Genomic DNA, 23,997 nt, shown 5'->3' on the forward strand with positions numbered 1-23,997 from the left:
TCAACCAGAAAAGTTACTTATTTTGCGTACGCTGCCTAAACTATAAAAGATAGAACCATAAAATGTTCTAATTAATTGTAGATCTTATAAATATCTACAAAAAAGTCCGCGACACACTATACCCATCTATGTCGAGTGAGGCACAGCAACCATTTTTTTATTTAAAAATCTTGAATTTTTTTTGGACTACATTTAAACGCGTTTATTTTACTCATGCTATTAATCCTTATCAAAATAAATGATTTCATCACTAAGAACAGTTTATGGAGATAATATTTGGTCTTTGAATGATTGAAATTGGACGTTTGGTTTTGAAGTTATGGCGAAATTAAAATATTACGATTTCTGCTGCACGGCCCGTTGTCTACACTAATATTATAAAGAGGAAAACTTTGTTTGTTTGTTTGTTTGTTTGTTTGTTTGTTTGTTTGTTTGTACTGAATAGGCTCAAAAACTACTGGACCGATTTTAAAAATTCTTTCACCATTCGAAAGCTACATTATCCACGAGTAACATAGGATATATTTTATTTTGGAAAAAAATAGGGTTCCGTAAGATATTTGGGTTTTTCGGACACAAGGTGTAAAAAATCAACCAGAAAAGTTACTTATTTTGCGTACGCTGCCTAAACTATAAAAGATAGAACCATAAAATGTTCTAATTAATTGTAGATCTTATAAATATCTACAAAAAAGTCCGCGACACACTATACCCATCTATGTCGAGTGAGGCACAGCAACCATTTTTTTATTTAAAAATCTTGAATTTTTTTTGGACTACATTTAAACGCGTTTATTTTACTCATGCTATTAATCCTTATCAAAATAAATGATTTCATCACTAAGAACAGTTTATGGAGATAATATTTGGTCTTTGAATGATTAAAATTGGACGTTTGGTTTTGAAGTTATGGCGAAATTAAAATATTACGATTTCTGCTGCACGGTCCGTTGTATTATATAAAGAGGTAATGTCGTTAAGTTTGTTTGTAGGGGTAATCTTTAGAACTACTGAACCGATTTTAAAAATTCTTTCACCAGTAGAAAGCTACATTATTCCTGAGTGACATAGGCTATACGGGATCTTTAAAAACCTAAATCTACGCGGGCGAAGCCGCGGGGATCAGCTAGTATTATATAAAGAGGTAATGTCGTTAAGTTTGTTTGTAGGGGGTAATCTTTAGAACTACTGAACCGATTTTAAAAATTCTTTCACCAGTAGAAAGCTACATTATTCCTGAGTGACATAGGCTATACGGGATCTTTAAAAACCTAAATCTACGCGGGCGAAGCCGCGGGGATCAGCTAGTACTCCAATAAAGTTAGCTTTCAGGCCTTATGCGTGACGTACTGTAAATGGTATTCTCCGGTTTCTCAAGCACGTTCTACCAAAGCAAAATGCTTTTGTGCTATACAAATACATACCTACATACTGATTAAATAATTCCTTTAATATAGTTTTTATTATTTAAAATATATCTGATGCCCGCGACCTCGTTCGTCTGCCTTTAGGATTTATTTAGGATTTTAAAATACCGCGTATACCTACCCTTTGTTTACCTTAGATAAAAAATAGTCTATGTCACTTTCCAGGCCTTTAACTAAATAACAGCGAAACAAAGGTTGAGTTTGTCTGGTGGGAGGCTTCGGCCGTGGCTAGTTACCACCCTACCGGCAAAGCCGTGCCGCCAAGCGACTTAGCGTTCCAGTGCGATGCCGTGTAGAAACCAAAGGGGCATGGGTTTATTAAAAACTGCCATACCCCTTCCAGGTTAGCCTGCTTCCATCTTAGACTGCATTGTCACTTTCCACCAGGTGAGATTGCAGTAAAGGGCTAACTTGTATCTGAATTTAAAAATATATATATTTAGAGTAAGAGAAGCTGAATGAAGGGATGACGAGGTGAGTATTCTGGCGTGGTGCATTTTAGTGGAATGGAACCGAAAGGGTTTTTTTTTAATAAAAATACCGAGCAAGCGAGTTACCTGATGTTAAGTGATTAGGTACCACCGCACATTTGCAGTACCAGAGGAACCACCAATGCGTTGCCGGCCTTTCAGGAATTGGTACACCTAAGTTTAACATACTGAACACCTAAGTAGTTGTACTTGGCTAAAACTAGGTGCAAGGGCAGTTCGGCTTTTAGCCGTAACATGAACACCATACCCATATTAGTTTCATTTCACAAATACTCCATCAGGAACCGTGCTAAGCGAGTTAAATGCACTCATTTTATATGAAGATAACTTCCAACCGATAAAGACAGAGTAGCAATAGTTATTTGCAATTATTTAATGATTTATTGCAACTTGTTGTTATTTCCTCTTGTTATGATAAAAAATAGTTTTTTTGCTCTGTGCTGTCAGCAATAATTTATCTTATATCTACGCTGTAATTAATTTTATATTTTATAAAATTATCTATAAAGAAAACATTTTTTATGAATCAAAATAAATTTTTTGAGTAAGTACAACAATGTCACAATACCTACGCGTTTGTCTATGTATTCGCTTATAACTTCTTTTAAGGTAGATTGGAATTCGGTTTTGACCATCATCAAGCGAAAAAATTAACATTCACATTGGCTTGGCTATCACAAAATTAATGATTTCTACGAGTATATAGGTAAAACAAACATCATGTTTTTCAGAGTTCGAACCTTGTTTTTAGAACTTGTCGGTTTCTACTAGACACAAACAAAGCCATTTTTTCAGCAGCGAGTAAACAACCCGGTAACGGGCCGCCATGTTTTGAACCATGTTCGCAGATGTCGTGGACGTCTTCCAGTGCGTAATCATCACCTACATACAACATGGTACCTACTCGTATCTATAAGTAGACCAAAAGTAGCCTGTGTCCTTGCCTGGGATGCAAGCTAAGTCTGTACCAAATTTCGTTAGGGTTGGTTAAACCTATAAATATTCCGGATAGGTCGTGAAAAGCTACCAAACAGACAGACATACAGATACACTGCATTTAAAATATTAAGTATGGATATGGATTTCAGAGTAAATAAAGTGGCCGTGGCCTTCCTTTGTAATTTTAGCCTCCGCCCGAGCCCCGATCCCGTGTATCGGTTTTCAAGTAAGTAAACGCTAACTTATGATGTGAATTGTGATTTAGTTTATGATGGAATGATTTTAATTAATAGGAATACTAAAGTTTCAAATATCGTTCGCTTGAGGCACTTCTCAGTTCATTCTCATAAACGAAACAGAACTTAATTATTTCGTAAAATTTTAGTTTCGCCCCTCACAATTTCTATATTTGTTTTCTATAATAATAATTTTAGTGTGCGTTTCGTATTTGAATCAGGTTCTTTTAAAATAAAAATAGCGAGCAAACGAGTTTGAGGGTGCAGGCTACATCTGATGTTAAGTGATTACCACCGCCCATGCACATTTTGCAGCACCAGAAAAAACGCTAATGCGTTGCCGGCCTTTTAGGAATTTGTTACGTTAGGGCGTATCACTTATTTTTTTTGTTTGCCTACACATGTTCAAACTTAGAAAAATTGAGCTTTATAGGTTCGATCTCTGTGGGTTCGATATAAAAAGTGCAATGAAATTCCATGCATGCAACAAAAGACAAAAACAAAAGTTCAGAAAAATAAGCAATAATTATAAGAAATCAATTAAATAATGCAAATAAAATTATTTTCTCAACCTATTAGCTATACCTAATTGTTTAGATAGTTACAATGTATGCAAAATGTTTATAAAACGTAATTATATATACATACCTATTAATGCATTACTTCTTGTGTATATTACATTGTGTATGTGGTTTTTATCAGGGTACAATAATATTAAATTTATAATAGTTAACAATTATGAACAAGTTATTGAGTAATAAATAGAGATGGGTTCAATATGTGCTAACCCAGGTCATTACACTAATATTATGAACTAATGGTACTTATATTATTCATTCTTCATGAATTTAAAACATTTTGCGCAAGTAGGGAGTTTTAGACATGCAATACTTTCTTACTTCAAACCTGCAATGTAAAATGTCCCAATGCTAGAGTCGTTAGTGCATATTGGTTTTAACTACCTAGTTCTTACCTATTATTTTTAAACATCTGCCCTATGCGCAATTTAAATTTTAGAATACGTCTACATCAAGGCCTACAGCGCCTTGTACCCGAAACACTAATCAAAGCAATATTAAAGTAGCTTCCTAAGTAATTTATTAGCAGCGAATATTCTTATTAGAGTAATAAGCATAAGGGCAAATATAAATTCATTACAACCAACAAAGGAGTCTAAAGCCGGCTAACGAAGAAAGACGTCCCGTTTAATTGCCTTTTGTAATTTTTCTGATAAACGGTTTAACGTATAAATATTTCTCCTACGGTGGCCCGACCATGAAGTATGAACCATTACTGGGCACTTAGAAAACCTCTTTGCAATATAATTCCACACTAATTTATAGTGAAACTAGCTTTTTCCTATAGGTAGCGTAGCCTGCGTGAAATTCGAGTCAAGCGGCTTCTTGGGGTTCCGTTTGAATGATTTCAATTACGTACGAATAATATTGAAGATAGAATGTAATGTAGGTATACTGCCCCAACTATCAATCAGTCGTTGTAGCAAGCATTATTTTGCGGAAGTCCATGATATACAATGAACCAAAAGCTTAATTTGCTATAATCCGCTGAAACATGCAGCATTTGAAATGGACTGCCCGCCCTCCCACTGCTAACCATGCAGGAAAAAGCAGCTGTTAGGCAAGCAATACACAGGAGATGTAGACCTTACAATGCACAATTCCAAAAGTGCAATTGTGCATTGTAAGGTCTTCATCTCCTGAGGAACGAGCGTCGAGTGTGTTTTGGGATTTGTGTGGTGCTGCGTGGTGGTTGTGCGGGTGCGTATTATTTTGTAATTTTTTTGGTATATTTACCATTTGTAAGTACTTAACTACTTACTTTTGAAACCCTAATAAAGTCGAAAAAATGATACTGCGTTTTTACGAACCTACTTATTGGGTACGAGTATAACGACCCACGCTATTCCGCGATACGCAGTATAGTTCACGCTTAACTTAATGCGTCGCAAAAACAGCTATATAGCAATCCTATCTTATTGGACTTTGAACGAAACCAGTTAAATCAAGTTAGAATGGCCGATTGCATTCCTAAATTAAGTTCGTACCGACTTCTTTTAAAAAAAAATAGATCAACGAACTCCAAATATATCTCTACTCTCTATGTATCTTTTTTACTTGTTAAAGTAAGTAAACAAACTAGAATCAGTAAAGGCCAAACTGCGTTTCAATTTTGCTAACATTTACAATGCAAAGCTTGCTATGTCTTTCGAAGAATATCCGTCGGAAACAGCGCAGTTAGTCGCAATGAACTATGACACATTAGATAATGTTATCATTGCAGGAAATTCGGTCATTCGTGCAATATTTACAAATATGGCTATCACATCGCCTTTGAAGAAGTAATAACTGCTCTGTAACTCAAAATATTATTGAACAATACTTAATGTAATTATCAAGCTTTGAAAACAAATATCATGTAATTATAACAAAACATTCGCGATTTGTGAGGTTATCATATTTTACGGAAAAATATTATGGAAATCACTTTTATATTGATATTTGTCTAAAATATCTCATTGACCTTGTTTCGTTGCAACTAAATAAATAGTTGGGTGGTACTTATAACAACAGTATTTAAATGATAAAGTCTCTTAATATACATATACTTATTCTTTCATAATAATGTTCTACTTATTAAGAGTATCCGAGTTTCCAAAAGTAAAAAAAACCAAAGGTGATTGTGTCGCCGGGAATCTATAGGTTCCACGATAATATAGGTATGTACTTCTTCGGTTTTATCTGTAAACAAACTTTTTAGTAAATAATAATTTAAGCGTAGTATACTTACGTCCCGCAAATTGCTATTGCGCTGGAACCATGTCTCATTAACATCGAAATGACGTCATTTTGACGCCATTTAAACAAATACTAACTACATAGGTACCTACCAATTAATTATTAAAAAAATATTGTTATAAAAAGCAAATAGATAAGATTTGCCACATTTAGAATACGTCATTTGCCACAGGGATGATTTTCACCACTTCCAATTCACGAGAAAATTAAAGAGCTGCCGTCTGAAACTTTTCAATATTTTTTGATCACGTATGTCAACTTTGGGAACGTAGTATAACATCTACAAATAAGCAATAGGAACCTACTCGGTTCGAAGCGAGTTATTGATCTATTATTCCCAATCAAACTTATTTCTGCGTTGTATATATTATTATTCTACGTTATGTATACACATAAAATTTATTTTTTAACCGATTCATAAAATGGAGGTCACTCTCAATTTGATTACGTTTTATGATACATGTTTATTAGGTGAAACTATTATAATTAAAAATGAATGTTCTTATATTTGATGAGTTTGGATTTAGTCTTTTATAAAGCTGAAGATCAGAGGAAGATCTTTGGACATTGAAGACGAGACTCAGTAACGTACAGAAAATTGTAATCTTTATGTGATAATTTTATATAGGCAGTGTTGTTTTCAGCCATTCGTTCTATACTTTGTTATAGTTCAATGTAGATGGAAGTAGGTTCACTTTTTTTTAGTCAAATGTAGAGTGTTCCGTCTTCGTTTTCAACGCATCACTTTTCATTAACGGACTCTCGGACCAAGTTTTACAGACACACCTTGCGGCTATGACCCTAGACGACCGCTGCGCCGAGAGACTTCTTTGCTGAAACTTCTTCGAGAACTTTAAATTTACTTATACGTGAGAAAAGACTTTATTGCGGTGTCGTCGTAACAAAATTAATTTTTCAGTCAAAGTATCTCAGTAAATATTTATATTAGCCAAGTATACATTTTTGATGATTTCATCTGCATCGTACTCATAATCCATATTAATATTATAAATGAGAAAGTGTGTCTGTCTGCTAGTCTTTCACGGCCCATCCGTTCAACAGATTTTGACGATATTTGGTACAGAGATAGCTCGAATACCGGTGAAGGACATAGCCTTTATATTCCTGAAAACCAAAGAGTTCCCACGGGATTTAAAGAAACCTAAATCCACACGGGTGCAGTCGCGGGCATCATCTAGTATTATATACAGGAAAGGTAGAAAAAGAAGCAAACGCTGTTCAAGCGGCAACCTGCCGGACGTAAAATACCTAGTTGATCAACTAACACTTCGAGAAGATCCATTGAAACCGATCTTAAAAAAGTGGGTCCAATCATGTAAAACAGTAGCCAAAGACATTTTCCGAGAAGGAATATAATGAGTCAATCATCACCCTATTATTAAGGGAAAAACCCTCAAAAATTAAATTGTCTGTCTATTAAATATTATTTGAATGAATATTTAATAGACAGACAATTTAATTTTAGGACAAGATTACACATTCCTACTAACCCTGCGAATATTATGGCGAAGTGGGTCGTGTCGTGTGCGTATCCGGACTTTTTATCAGTGTCGCTATCAATACGATGCGTAAATTGTTGATATTTAGTCGTATTATTTATTACTTTCACTGTATAAGGTATATTTTATATTATTGAGAGAAATTTTAGTAATCACTAAAGCATTTCAGAGGATTTTTAATATACCGTTTAAATCTTATATTTTTTCAAACTTAGGAATATTTTGTTACGATACGAATTGTGATAACAATGTTTAAAGTAATACGAAACAGGGAGGTTGATGCTTATAATATAAGTGTACCTAACACTCCAAAATATAATATGTACATACAATTTGGTATAACGATAGTTTGAAGTACTGGTTGGCCGTACTAAGACCAAATTAATAAATATAGAAATTAGAAACTATGTTTGAAATGGGACACTTCAACTACAGGCTTCTCAAAATAGCTTTCAAACGCTTCATAGATAACTAACTCGTAACTACACTATCGTAATTGTATACCATTTATACACGTACTTACAGCTTAACTGGGTCGTGCGTATCCGGAGGGCTATCGGGATCGCCATTAAGGCATGAAATGTTGTTAATATTAATTTGCTCTGTTCGATGTCGGTTCGGATCTTGCCATTTCGCAATTTTTGATATGCATTTAAAACTAGCTGATGCCCGCGACTTCGTCTGCGTAGAATTAAGTTTTCTTAAAATCCCGTGGGAACTCTTCTATTTTACGGGATAAAAAGTAGCCTATGTCACTCTCCGGGTCTTTATCTATACCCATGCAAAAAAACACGTCAATCCGTTGCACCGTTGCGACGTGATTGAAGAACAAACCAACAAACAAACAAACACACTTTCGCATTTATAATAAGGGTACTGATTATTTAGAAATATCCTTGAAGTGTAGGTAAAACACTATCATAAAAATCTAATAAAAATCTAAATATATAAAAGGAAAAGGTGACTGACTGACTGACTGATCTATCAACGCACAGCTCAAACTACTGGACGGACCGGGCTGAAATTCGGCAGGCAGATAGCCATTATGACGTAGGCACCCGCTAAGAAAGGATTTTTGAAAAATCAACCCCTAAGGGGGTGAAATAGAGGTTTGAAATTTGTGTAGTCCACGCGGACGAAGTCGCGAGCATAAGCTAGTAAAATATAAAACAATTGATTTATCACTTAGATGAAATGAAGATAATATAGTCTTCTGTATTCTGGGAATATGCACGTTCAAATAAAACGTCTAACTCATGAAAACAAGTTGAAATTAGAAACAGAAACTTTTCAACCTATCCGAGTAAACAAGCAAATTGAATAATCTTGTTTATTTCATTAAAAGGACCAAAATGACCCTATATCGGCTGACAACGGCTCTCACATATTCAATTATTCAATACACATGTTTGTGACAGTTAAATTATCTACAAAACGGACAACACAATGAAACAAACTGGGATAAAGATAAAGGGATTTATAGCCTACTAGTGTAGAACATAGCAATGCACTACCTATATACATATTCATTTACTAGCTGATGAACTTCGAACTACTTAAGGTTTTTTAAAATCCCGTGGGAACTCTTTGATTTTCCGGGATAAAAAGTAGCCCACTCTCCAGATCATTAACTACATCCATGCTAAAAATTACGTCAATCCATTGCTACGTTGGGACGTGATTGAAGGACAAACCAACAAACAAACACACTTTCGCATTTATAATATGAGCACTGAAAATATATGGGTACAGATGTGGAATAATAAAGAAACAAAAATATCGCCATGTCATCCCTTATTTTAATCACAAGCGGCTGCTAAAGACAACTGCCCATGTTTCTAGAGTGGCCTATATTTTGGAAACTTTAGATGATGACAAGCGAGCTTAATTGTGCTCTCTAATGTATGTGGGACGAACTACATATTATTACTTAATACGACAAAACGACACAATTGTTATGGACCAGGCTGAATATACCTACCGTATCTGGGGACTATTGAGTAAAATATAACAATAACTGTATGTAGTAGGCGGTGGTGTCGTTACCAAAAAATAATTGTAAACGATACCTACCCCAGTGGTGTCGTAAACAAGACATAGAATATACGCGTATAAAAATAAAAACCATTAGTATCAAGCAAAATCCAAGCTTATATACTTAGAAAGGTGGTAAAAGCACAATTTTCTTTCAAAGCTGGTTTTACGTACAATATTTTTCTTGAAAAGTGAAAGTCGATCCGTTAATCTACAAGGGCGTCGCCGCCGCGCTAATAGTTCTCAATCTCAACGAGCGTCGAACAAATCTGCAGGGACCGTCGCGTCGTCGTGTTGACATTCTGAAATAACTTTCTGGAAAAGACATCTTTTGCTTCATTCCAGCCATTGAGCTTGGTTATAAGATAGACGCCATCAGTTGCGATTTAGCGAGGTCATTACGAAGCTATCTATACTACGCGACAGGTTGAGATGGCAATCGGGATGGGGACGTCCCACACACCCGCATAGCCCCCGCGCTAACCCAGTGCGGGTGAGAGCTGGTGACGTGCGGGTATGCGGGGCGCCCTCCGCCTCATACCCCGATTGCTATCGCAACCCGTCGCGGACTATACTTACACTGACGTATTAGCGGGGAAAGTATCAAAGGTCTTGATTTTATTAAACATATTTATTTAGCATTTCTTTAGCGTTTTGATTCAAATCTTGCGACGAATTTTTCATTAATTTTTTCTGAAACGTTTCTTATGGTTTTTTGTAAATAAATATAGTTCCTTCAGCAGTAGCACCATAAGTCATAACATTATACGTGAAATTCGGATTGCAACTCTAGTCGTAATTCTGCAGGCGTATTGCCTCCCTAATCGGCAATGACTAAGGATTTGCCGATTGTGAATTGGTGCATATGAAGTCTGAGTGCTTTGTTGTTGAAATTGGGGTTCCGAATCTTCATCCTTAATGGAAAAGACCGTGGGGACAGTGGGTCTTTTGATGATGTATTAATATTATGGGTAAAAAAAACTTAACTTAAAATTTCTTATTTAAATGTAGGTTTCCATCTCTACTTTTGCTATAATTTGCAATTTTTATTTCATACTAGCTGATTCCCGCGACTTCGTAAGCGTGGATTTAGGTTTTCCAGGATAAAAAGTAGCCTTTGTCACTCTCCAGGTCCTAAACAGCTATACCTACCCATGCAAAAAATCACGTCGTTTCGTTGCTCCGTTGCGACGTGATTGAAGGACAAACCATCAAACAAGCACACTTTCGCATTTACAGTATGGGTAGTGAAATAGGGGTAGTAATTCTATATCTGCTTATGTCGCTCTTAATCTTAAACCTCTAACAAATTAACGAGGTAGTCAATCAAGTGTCAGTACAGTACAGTGTAAAGGAGCCTCGTTGCTACCTTGAGGTACGCTTACACGAGCAATTGAAATTCCGCAATTCCAGGTAATTTACCTACGTACAGATCAATCTGGAGCAATTATTTTGCATAACATTGCTGAAAATTTTAAGTATAGCTGGGTATTGCCGTAAATTGCTTCATGAGGTCGTGACGTCATAATTGACTAAATTGCCTGGCATTGCGGAATTTCAATTGCCCGTGTTAGCGTACCATTAGATTAAGGACTATATTATTGCTACAGTGACGTAACACGAAAGCGGTTGACACCGTTGCCTTTCTCCCGTTTGACAAGTACATACAAACACAGTTCCACGATTCATGTCACAGAGACACGCAATTTCAGTTGGAATTAACACATTCCCTTAATGGCTTGGATTACTATTTTATTACTAGCAATACTAGCACAGTGTAGACATATACTACAAAGTTCTATAGCATTAATGATTCATTAAGTGGTTTCTTAGGATAGCGGTGCCGTCACATAGCGGCAGCAATGTAGCTTCGAGTAGGTACTGTCACCAAAACCTTGTGTATATGTAGAAAAACGGCAGCTTGGTTTCCTGACGAGCGCGTTTGGACACCGTACCGTCTATGGATAACTTGGAAACTTCAAAATGCATGCAATTATTTTCTATGAAAAACGTGCAATCTGATTTTTATCAATAATATGAAAAAAATCACACTGATAAAATGGTTATCGATTTTCGAGGTAAAATTGCAGTTATTATAATAATAAAATAGTGATGAAAAACTTACTTGTATGAAATAAAGTCTGGATCTATTATACTTACTTACCTCGTAGAGCGTAGCGAGACCAATAATTAATCTATGCTTACCTCCTTTCGTTTCTGCTGAAAACGAAATCATATTCACTTTTTCACTAAATTAACCAGATCAATGAGATTTATTAATATTTTAACTAAAAGGAAACGCTGCTCCAAACTAAAACGCAGTTTGACATATTATGGACAACATCCATCCAATGTTATAATTGATCCGAGATAGACAAGGTTTCAGCACTTGAAGCTACATTGTGGCTGCTCTATGGCGGCACAGCTCTTATAGTGAAAACCAAGCTATAGGGTGTAGTGTAATAATAGTTGACTCGCCTTACTACTTCATTTATCTAAATCTTCTATTTGCTTCCCGCTAAATTACATTCATTTATTTTCATTTTCAACGATAAGAAATTACGGAACATCTGTAATCTGTATGTGTTCAGTAACTGTTATTTCTTTAGTAATGGGTTCGTTTTTTTACCATCGAAATTCAGGTTTCATGCCCGCTCCCAGTCTCCGTGGTCGTAATTATCATGCACCTGATGCAATTTCACGTCGGCATCAATAAGAGACCAGTTATAATGAACGCGGTCAATATCCTCTTGTACCTAATTCATCTCTCGTGTTACTTTTTCATTCTTTGATGTATTATTCTTTTAAAAAGAGAAGAGTTTATTTTTTATCCTTTCTTCACAAAAATGTTCCTCAAATCCTTGTTGTTGATGTTCAAAATTACACCTCTTTGGTCAAATCTTGTGATAGTCTCGCCATATTGTTTAGGGCAATTCATGTGGATATTCTTAATTTTAGCTACCATTTTTGAAGCTCCAGAGATGCTCAAAGTTATCTATCTATCAGTGAGCAAACTTTGTAAATAGTCTTCTACTTAACCAAGTGGTTACTTTGGTATCAGAAATCTATTACTTTGAATGCTTTAAATCTTTCCAACATTTTACCACCTTTTATTTCTATTCTGTCTCGTTGGATTTCATTGCGAATATTCACTCGTTATTCCCCAGACGTCTAGTTACATTACTTGCGAACATTGACCTCTACCCGTACCTATACAGTTTACAGGTAAACTTTACGAATATTGCTTCATTGAGGAAACTAGAGGATTCTCAAGAGTTTGATGGTACCTTGAGGTTTTAACACCAGCTACAAGTTTAACATATTCACAAACTACGGTTTTATATTACGCTCAAACGCGCAGTGTTAGCTAGCTTCCACCAATCAGATTATTGGAAACTAGCTTATGCTCGTGACTTCGTCCGCGTAGACTACACAAATTTCAAACCCCTATTTCACCCCCTTAGGGGTTGAATTTTCAAAAATAATTTCTTAGCGGATGCCTATGTCATAACAGCTATCTGCATGCCAAATTTCAGCCCGATCCGTCTAGTAGTTTGAGCTGTGCGTTGATAGATCAGTCAGTCAGTCAGTCAGTCAGTCAGTCAGTCAGTCACCTTTTCCTTTTATATATTTAGAAGAAAGATTGACGTGATACTTCATTATTCAGTAATCTGATTGGTGGAAACTACACTGTGCGTTCGAGTGCACTGCACTGTAGTCTGTAAGACATTATAATAATGAACGTGAATCCTACTCCAGCAAACAAGGATATCTACTGAAACCGCATAAATGTCTTTAGCATACCGCGTAATCTTTTAAAGTGCTATTTAATAAAATCATAGCAAAACGGCGTAGGTACTAACTAGAACGTAATAGGTACATAAACCTCACCATAATTATAGTGTAATTTAGCTTTACCTGGCCAACGTGTAATGGGCAACCTGACGCAATGTGGTCGCGAACGCCATAAGAAAATGCTTTAAGCCTCAAATGATACTTTGCAGATTGTATTTGCATTCAAAAGTGCTGCAATCAAGCTGATGCAATGTTTATTCCTTTTTACTAAATCCCTAAATATTATTATGGGTAATTAATTTCTTGGTGCCTACGTGAATTTGTAAGCGATTATAGTACTTATTTATTCATTTTATGTTATAGCATCTAATATTGTACTTACATAGGTAGTACATACCCGTATTATTATAACATAGAAATTCTATTGTTTAACATATTATTATAAATATAAACATAAATATTGGAAATAGTTAGAAAATACAGTATCTATCCTGGTAGGTACTTGTGTGTTACTTAAGAGTCAATTTCTAACGTAGGTAAGTATATCTAAACCTTTGCTTCTCAAATTAAAATTAAATAAACTTTAACCTTTTTAGGTAATCGTAACTCAGCGAGCTAGCAAATATTCATATTTTTTTTTTTTTTTTAAAAGAATATTAGCCATATTAAATGACTAATATTCCCCTTTCCTCTCCAATTAAGCGTCAGGCTTGTGCTAGGAGTAGGTACGACAATAGTGCAACGGGCGGGGTTTGAACCGTCGACCTTTCGGTTTTCAGTCCACTCCTATACCGGTTGAGCTATTGAGGCTCTAATTTTCTAAACTAAAAAATTTCTAAGCATGAAGCGTGCAACAAGTTTTTACTCCATTATAAAGTAGGTACCTAAGTGATGTTAAAGTTATTCAGCGGGGTTTTCAACATTATAAAACAAATTTAGAGTTTGTCTGTGTGAAAACATTTTTTTTGTTTGTATACTTAGATACCTACGAAAATATGTCCTTGTCCGCGTACCGTAGACCTAAGTCCACAGTAAGTAAAACATCACGTGGGAACTCATTGATTTTCCGGGATAAAAGTCTCAAGTCTTTAACTAAACCTACTTACTCACGCAAAAAAAAATATCAATCCGTTGCTCCGTTTGCAGCATGATTGAAGGACAAACCGATAAACAAATTAGATGTTTACCTACGGTGAGAAATGGCTAAGATGGATGGCTGCCTCCTACAGCTGCTGGTATATTTTATATTATGTTGTAGAGCCCTATCGACTTTTTGCAGTCTCGGGAGAGCTAAATCCACCACGCGACGCAAACGATAAACCATCGATTTTCACACGAAGCTATGTTTGGCGTTGCTTCCACAGTTGACCCCTTTCCAATAAAAATCACATTTTCTTTCACAAGTCAGTTGTTGGTGCCTGGGTGACATTCATGTCGGAGTTTAGTGACTTCCGAAGCAGCAGGTTATCAAACGTGGCGGGGCTCGGGCGTGGGGGGATGGGTGGTGGAGGGAAACTGGGTACTCGGTGGTGGATCGCCCCCGCATTCGCGTCCTGACTCGCGGCGCACCCGACCGCGCCTTGCTCGAGTCCCTAATCGCTTTTATTTACGCGGCCGTCTGTATTTACTAACTATTCTGCTGAACGTTTACGATTATTTCGCGTTGAAGGTTTGTTGTGGCTTATAGAAGTGATTCTGTGATTCTACGATACAATTATAATATAATATTTTCCATTTATTTATTTACACTCTTAATACTTATTAAAAATTGTATGATTTCTATGAATTTACTGAGTGTCACAATATATAGTAAAATATAGTTGAATAATGTCATATTTGTAACATACAATGTTAAATGATTATTCATTTTGATATATTTTCGTTTGCATAAAAAATATATACCTATACCTAACTAAACAAAAGAGCAACAGCTTGACATCCGTAAGTTAAATAAGAACCTAACACAAAATAGCAATCTATTCTAATTTCAGTAAATGAAAACCATGAGGCCGATTCTCTTATACACTCTAAACTAACCTAAGTTATCAGGTCTAACTCTAGTGCTATCCTTTCCGCAAGCAACATTATGAAAGGGATAGGTAGCAATTGATTTAGACGTGTCATTAGTTTAGAGATTGTGTACAAGAGAATTAGCCACAATGATAGTCTTAAAATAGAACATTCAACATTCACGGTCAAATACTGAAACGTATTTGCAATGCTTAAAAGCGTCCTGAACCACTGTTTTTGACAAACAATAATGTTTCTAGTACTTGCTTATGTAAAAAATGAGTTATTTATTCTTGATGGATTAAATAGACGCCTTCGAAAATAAGTTAACTCCAGGTCCTATGTTAGTTTAAAGTTTAATTACCATTTTATATATTATTACCTATCGATTACCTAGACTAGAAAAGCAGATCAAAATGTTTATGAAGTCACATTTCACTATTTCTTACAAGCTCCCATACAAGCGCGCGATTTGAGTTTTGATAAAGAGTTGCTGATTTGATTAGCTGGCAAACATTTGTTGGAATATATAATTTATTCATTACCTATTTATTCCTAGAGATAAGGATCTGTAATACTAGATAAACCTATTAAGTCATTGTTTCGTGTTTCGAGTTGAAAGCGTTAAATCGATCGTATCTATTTATAAAGCGTCATCTAATGATCATTTTTCAACATCAAGCCAGCTTCCAATCGGACACCATCTGTAATTTTTCACGCGCCAGTCAGACGGTTTATCTTTTCCCCGCTAATCCGAGCTTATTTTTATCGCAAAGAATAAGCTCGGATTAGCGGATTAGAAAGCCACGATTAATTTTTTTATAAATCGATCAATACACAAAGCCTTTTGATCCATTAATATGTCTTCTATCGTACATCAGGAAAACAGTTTTTCGTCAGGTAGGGTAGTTTCACCTATAATTAAAAAAATGTTTGAATCAAAGAAACTGTGTTGATGATCACACCTAATTCAGTATTGATCTCCAGTATTCCATTACTTTAAGCATAGGATCATATTGGTTAGCTGAGTCTGTCTGTTAGTCTAGTCTATATACGTTTTGCTTGTACCTACGATGACGAAGTTTTGGGCGTCAGATTAGGTAAACATATTTAAGGATTCATGAACAAAGAAAAGCTTTGTTTGTAAGCTTTGTACATTTTAGACTATAAACGTCTATACTTAGTTTGTCGTTACGACGCTATTACGTCTACTTGTAGGGTTCCAAAGCGACAAGAGCAGACGGTCCTCTCGTCTTTCAATTATAGTCTATAAGAGTTGAGTTTTTAATCATCATCTTCACCCATCGCCGCTCCACTACTAAGCATGGATCTTCTCTCAGAAGGCTTTTTAAAGCATAGTCCATCACGCTGCTGGCAAGTGCGAATTGGAAGATTTCACACACCTTTGAAAACATTATTAAGAAGCTTGGGCATATAGGTTTCCTCATAATATTTTCCTTCTCCCTTAAAGCAAGTGATATTGGATTTCTCACAATGCTCATAACTCGGAAAAGTTATAGGCGTGCCCTAGGATCCAACATGAACCCTTTAAATAGGAGACTTACGTTTTAATCTCTGGGCTATCACCAATTTCGAGTCATCGAGCTTTTAATATACCAACGGATGCTGTGCTATTCCGCGTAATCAATCCTCCTGTCTCGTCCCTCATTCTAAGCGTTAACGCTTAGTTTAGTAGTAATTTTCTCAATGTTTTGTATGAAATGATAAATATCCCTATAGAAAACTCCTTAGCAAGATCTAAATTATTATGCGCAACATTTCAGAATTTCGTCAGGACATACTACTAAACAATCATACCAGACGCTCCATATATGTACTGATGTGAGACTGGTATGGTACGCAGTACGCTCTACTCTACTTTTCAGGCATGTGGCCTTACGCGCTGCAAAAACCATAAAACCGCGCTTTCGATCCGGACCCTCGGGCAAGTTTCTATCTCTGATGACAGTATAGTAGGTACGCTTGCGTACAAAATTATTTATGAATAAAGTTACCTGCCTTTCGATACATTTAGGATCCAGATAGTTAAAGGTATGACTTGTTTTAATACTAATTACCTACTAATGTGCGTTTTAAGAAATTAAATATCACTCGCTTTAACGGTGAAAGGATATTGTGATGAAACCTGCATGCTTAAGAGTTCTCCATTATGAACTCAAAGGTGTGTGAAACCTGTCAATTCGCACTTGGCCAGCATGGTGGACTATGGCAAAACCCTTCTAATACTGAGAGAAGACCCGTGCTCCGTAGTGAGCCGGCTATGGGTTGATTACAATATGACGTACTTACCTACTTACAAAAAATAAATTACATTTTGTGTTATCATTTTATGTCAAAGGAGATTTAAATAATAAACCAATCGATAGTTCGTAATTACTTATACCGTAGACTTTATGATGAAATGTTTTAAACTATTTTCATTTATTTTTAAATAATTTACAAACAAACAAAAATACAAATTTCAGAAATTCAACATTTTAAAGTGTTGTTCATAGCTTAACAAAACATTCTTTTCAAATTTCAACGTTTGATTACCAGAATTTTTGAATTTATGTAAATATTTTGTTAAAATACAAAAACAAAATTGAAATACCTACCTATTTTTCGTAAGTGGGTACGATGCGCGACAGTTCGAGATGGTAATCGGGGCATAAGGGGACACACTTGCTTGCACACCCGCGCTTGCCCACACTGCACCGGGGCGGACAAGCGCGGGGGGTGTGCGGGGTGTCCCCACCCCGACGGCCATCTCGACCTGTCGCGTACTTATACATAGTTACGTAGGAGACGTTGCGATAAATGTATAGGTATCATAATTATAAAGCAGATAATAAAAGGTATAATCAGTAGAAGATCCGCGATGAGCATAGATGTTTCTATTTTGACGAAAAGCTGAAATCTGAATAAAGTTTGTACCTTGTCCACGATTCAGATAATTAATACCCTAATGTTTTAAAAATAAAAATTCAAGTAGCTACAATTTAAAATTTAATTCTACGAAATAAATAAGTATATATACCCTGCATTTAAGCGTCTGTGATAAATTTTCCGGATAATATAATACTTTCAACTTCGCACAATATTAAATTTGCCGAAATGAGAATACCAAATTGGGTTTTACCCTCGAGTGTACCGATCTATCATAGGAGTAAAGGCGCATATATATTTTATCTGCGAGAAAAGTACTTCGATGAAATATGCTAACAGGCTTCAACACGATCTGCAACTTTCTTAATACGTCTACGTCAACCTTATTTATCCGTAAGACTTGAATATGAGTGACTTGAGAATCTGTGCTACGCGCCTTTGGAGATATCTCAATTACTTACACACATACTTAGATATCTAAACCTACCCGTTTAAGATCATTGATTGCTCAAATATGTAGACAGAATATGTATATACTTAGGTAATCAATACTGATTAAAATTTGTGGAAAGCTGTTGAATGTTTAACACTTTGCAATATTTCATAGTTCAAGTATTTCAGTCAAAATGCCTTCATTCATATAATCATGGTAATATTTCAACGTTAAGAGGGATGTTTCCAACTAAACAGCAACTTTTAATCAAACTGTAGTGAAATGTGACGTCATAAACGTTTGACTCTCCTTTTTGTAGTTTAATCGATAATTTAAAATGGTTATAAAAGTAACGGAAGGCGAGAATTTTTCGTATTTTCGAAGACTATCTAAGAAATCACTGAGAAATAATGTAACAGAGAAGTTCCTTTGAAAGTTTTCAGGCAGGTGAATTGCAAAAAAGGTGAATTGTAAAAGTTTAGTTTTCAGTGCGAAATAAAGCTGTCTAAGTATAAATACTCGTAAGTATAAATTCCTAAGTATATTCGTGATTAAGGAGAATGTTCACAAAGCACGAAAATATGTTGATAAATTATCCGTTCCAAAGCTTCTGTTAAAACCGCAACAATCACAAGAATAGTATCTCATTGTCCAAAAGTAGACAGACAGCACTTTACAAAACATTGGTCTTTTTCTAGCAATTTGGAATTAGGTGCTTGCGAAAGCATTGTAGTTTTTAGTTTTGTTAGTCTGAACGAGATACTATCATTAGCACTATTAAGTTCTTTTGGGCATTTGAGCTTTGGCAAAAGAATCAGCCATTTAAGTTTTTTTTCTCAACTCTGGAACGGTTCTCTAAATAACTATTCTCTTTAAAAAATTCAATTCCTAAATTCAAAATTGCTTGTTTGTATCATCTGGCAAATATTTTTTATATAAAAGTTTATAATATTATGCGTTTTTGTTATCTCGCTATCTATATATCTGAATCAGTTTATGAGGTCAATAAAAAACCAGGTAAAACTAAGTACAATGGATATTTGCATAATTAAAATATAAAGCAACAAGAAATACTTACCCAATAGGTTCATGTTACCTAGTATAGTAACTATATATTTACCATGTATTTACATACGAAAACACATATTATGCAAACAAATATAAAAATGAATAGCCAATTTTTTAAACTAAAACCTTGATAGGCGATGATGATGTTGTGTTACATGGTTTTCATCTCAAAATATATTAACACGTACAATTTCTAGATAGATAAATAATATAATAAAATAATATTTTAATATTTTGGCAAACGGTCATTCATATCTTTTCTACTATAATAAGTCTATGTAGGATTGCCATAGAATCGGATTACTATTGCTTTTATGTGGGTTACTATTCCATTTAAAACAAAGATGCGTAGGATAAAAAAAAATCAAAGACAAAAATGATCTTCAGACCGATCTATGGATATAATATTTTTTACATTTTTATAAAAGCACAATTTCACAAGCGGTTCATTCAACTTCAAAATTATACGATTTCCCTTCAGTACGCTTTGGAGAATTATTCAAGATATTGCGGTTTTCAAGCCCCGTCTTGATTCTATTCAATCGGAAATTTACAGCAAATTGGGCGTGGTCGAGCGAAGAGTGATGGGTGTGAAATTGACAGAGGGTATTAATTTATAGCCCGATGTTACCATCTAGAATAAGAGAAAATTAAGGCTGTAGCGTAGTAAATATATTCAAAAAAAATTCTTTGATCAAAATAATAGTACTGATTCTGAGCACAACTAAATTTTAGAGCATTCGCATCCTCTACTTACTAATATAATGAAAAGAACAGACATAGTTTGACAGTTTTAAGTTTAATTTAGAGCCGTTAAACCTCGTGACTTTAGCTGCCAGTCGCGAGCGTATCGTTTAAATTTGTAGCGTGCACTAAAACTTAGAGTCTTTAATTGTAAAATTCATGTTCCGTCCTTTTTTAGCAATATTAAAAAGAAGAGGATGCAGATGCGCCAATACAACTATAATACAGCGCCAATGTAACTTCAAATATTTATTTAGGTATTTAAAGAGTTTTTTATCCACAAGGAAGAAAAAAATCCCTGTGATTTTAATTCGCCTACCGTGTAAATATCACCCCGAGCATGAAAGACAACAACGATAGATACACATTAAAAAGAAATAAACTCCACGCAGCTGAATAAAGAGGGATAAATAAATTAATAACATAAATAGGTGAACGAGAAAATTCAAAAGATTTGCGGTGTGTTATATTTTTTATAATAAAATTAAAATATAGCCAGTTTCTGTGACATGCGGACGGGCTTTTAGTACTAGATACACTTGCGGCAAAATTATGTCGTACAAAGGATATGAGAGAATCTTTTTAAGTTTCCTCTTCAAGTAATATGTCAACCGCCCGCAGATTCTTCGTCTTCCGCAACCGTCCGCAGATTCTTCGTCTTCCGCAACCGTCCGCAGAATCTTTTTCGTTACCGCAGTACTCAGTGAATATGTATGTATACGTAGATGTACGATTTATATCTTAATAAGTGGCCTTGCTCTAAATTATTTTACTTCAAAAATCGGGATTTTAATAAATAATAGTTTACATAAACAAATGATTTAAAATGCTTTGTAGTAAGTGTTGTGATTTATAATAAAAAACTAAATGACAAATGTCTATCATAAAGTAATGATAGCGTTAAATAAAGCGTGATTAATAATGTAGGGCACAGATAACCACCGCATTGCAATCATACTAAAAATTGGTCGTAATTCTGACACCGCAGCTAACGACAAAGGCATGCAAATTGAACACTGCCATGCCTAAATTTTGCAACGTCCCATATCTTTCGACGCATGATTTTTAGGACTAAAAACTATAGAGATAATTTAAATTCACGACATCTATTCGTATAAAAATCATGTAATATATGTAAAAGGAGAAACTGACTGACATATCAACGGAAGGTAAAGCTCAAACCGTTTGGTCTAGAAACTTGTAATTTTGTTGTTTTGTTTCACTAAAGTTTCAAATCTAAAATTTTAAGTCAAGGTTATTGATGCTGAGTTCGAAAATTTGGAAGTTTTATATTTTGAATAGACAAAGTTTGGTTATAGTTTATGTAGATTTGATCTAGGTTATATATATATAGGCAATTTATTTAGCTTCTGGGTTTTGGATTTTAACTTAGCTTTTTAGTAACTTTGCTGATGCCTGGCATGCGTTGCAGTGCGACCTGTGCGCCTCCTATTAAATGATTCTTATTATTGAACACTAGCTGATGCCCGAGACTTCGTCTGCGTAGATTTAGATTTTTAAAAATCCCATGGGAACTCGTTGATTTTCCGGGATAAAATGTAGCCTTTAGGTCTTTAACTATACCCATGCAAAAAATCACGTCCATCTATTGCTCCGTTGCGATGTGGTTGAAGGACAACCCAACAAACACACTTTCGCATTTATAATAAGGGTAGTGATTGGTGATGGATTGGTGTCAGAAACTCAATCGAATGAACGATACGCGAACGCAAATGTAACGAATTAATAAACGAATGTACATACAAACAATTAAAAAAAAAAATAAGGATTAAAGATTTTTTTTAACAAGATAGGTAGGTGAAGTCTACCAATCCACACATGGCCAGCGTGGTAGATATGGCCAAAACCCTTCTCACTCTGAGAGGAGACCCGTGCTCTGCTATGAGCCGGTGATGGGTTGATCATGATGAGAAATAGTACCTAATTATTTTTGAATATAATATTTATGACATTTTCTTTGTCCTCTGATTGCTATTTAAAATGTTGTTTGTTTAAAATGTTAAATTAAATTAAATTAACTAACGCTCGAACGATTCCTTTCGTTAGATACTATCAACATCGTTATACAATCAAGTACTTCACTTATTATTATTAGATCACGAAAATTTAAATTTAAAAACACGTTTCTTTCAAATAAAACTCTTTAATTATTTAGAACCATATAACTTGAAATTAAGTAGAATACCTTTGGCGTAAGGACGAAAATTATTTGAATTTAACGTAGCGTCTTTCTTTTGTCCATAATTTCACAATTTGTTATTTTGTAACTGAATCGTGCGGAGCTGTTCATTGAATCATAATTATACTTTCATTGTTAGTTATTTTTCTCTGAATTGATAAACAATTTTGTGCTATAGACCGAAGCTCTAACTAAATCGTGAACAGTGTCAGCAAACCTATCAAAAAGTTCATGATTTCAATGAAGCTGATTAAAATAAATAGTGCGATTACTCAGATGTGAATTTTAAAGCACGTTGGCTTACCTCAACCGATAAAGGATGCCTGATTTAATTATATTTTTCGAAAAATTAAAACGATTAAAATTGTAAATAATGGTTTCATCACTACCCATATTATAAATGGGAAAGTGTGTTTGTTTTTTGGTATGTCCTTCAATCACGCCGCAACGGAGCAACGGTTGGCCTGATTATTTGCATGGATATAGTTAAAGACCTGGAGAGTGACACAGACAACTTTTTATCCCGTAAAATCATAGACTGCAAACGGGACATTAAAAGCCTAAATCCATGCGGACGAAGTCGCGGGCATCAGCCTATTCGCAATAATTTCATTAAATATGAAATTATAAGACGTACATAACAGGAATTTCATTCAAATATCTCTACGCACACTATCTAAAATCTACAAGGGGTAAAGGACGGCGGATTATCCCTATGGATACCTTTTAATTGGGGATGTCCCTGATTCATAATTCAGGCAAGTGCGAGCACAGTTTATTTACATTGTTAATTATCTTAATCTTTGTTTGATCACTGATTATGTACCTTACTTACGTTTATGATTTCAAAAAAACGGAGCTTTTCTTCCGAAGACAAGTAATTAAAAACAAGTGCGAGTCAGACTCGCTTACGAAGGGTTCCGCACCATTATACAAGAAATGATTTTTAATTATTTTTAATTTTCGTGGCGGCCAATTATTTTTTTATTCTTTGTCGTTATAGCGGCAATAGAAATACGCATTGTATGAAAATTGAAACTCTCTACTTATTAGGGTTCATGAGACTGCCTGCTGACAGACAGACGGACGGATAGACATCGAAGGCTTAGTAATAGGGTTCCGTTGGCACCTATCGGATTCGGAAATAAATATATTTTATCGTTTTTGCTCTACGCTTTACTCTGGGTTGATATGGAAAACATTTAGGGAGAAATACCTATTCACGTGGATGAAGAGTAGGTAATATAAATATTTGCACCAGGGTGCCTTTTTATATTAAAACAAACACATCGATAAACACCCCTCAGTATTCTGCAGGGTCTTTACAAAAACAGCTCGCGATATCCCACTAATTCAAATATTTGTTCTACGCGTCCTTCATTTTTAGGGTTCCGT

The 23,997-nt window shown here is 35.1% G+C and overlaps 1 protein-coding gene across 13 annotated transcripts in view; it reads left to right on the forward strand.

Annotated features, from left to right (window-relative positions):
* LpR1 (Lipophorin receptor 1) overlaps positions 1-23,997 on the forward strand; it is a 232,665-nt gene that overhangs the window by 154,287 nt on the left and 54,381 nt on the right. For 4 of the 13 annotated variants that reach the window (XM_069506583.1, XM_069506561.1, XM_069506599.1 and 1 more), the window contains exon 1: positions 14,789-14,927. The exons of 7 other annotated variants lie outside the window; for them this stretch is intronic. The gene's annotated coding sequence lies outside the window, so the exon portion shown is untranslated. Of the gene's footprint in view, positions 1-14,788; positions 14,928-23,997 lie in introns of those variants that run through there. 2 more of the 13 variants (XM_034979429.2, XM_034979454.2) reach the window with 1 other exon arrangement.

This window comes from Maniola hyperantus, chromosome 2, assembly GCF_902806685.2.
Source record: "Maniola hyperantus chromosome 2, iAphHyp1.2, whole genome shotgun sequence".
Taxonomy (NCBI): Eukaryota; Metazoa; Arthropoda; class Insecta; order Lepidoptera; family Nymphalidae; genus Maniola; species Maniola hyperantus.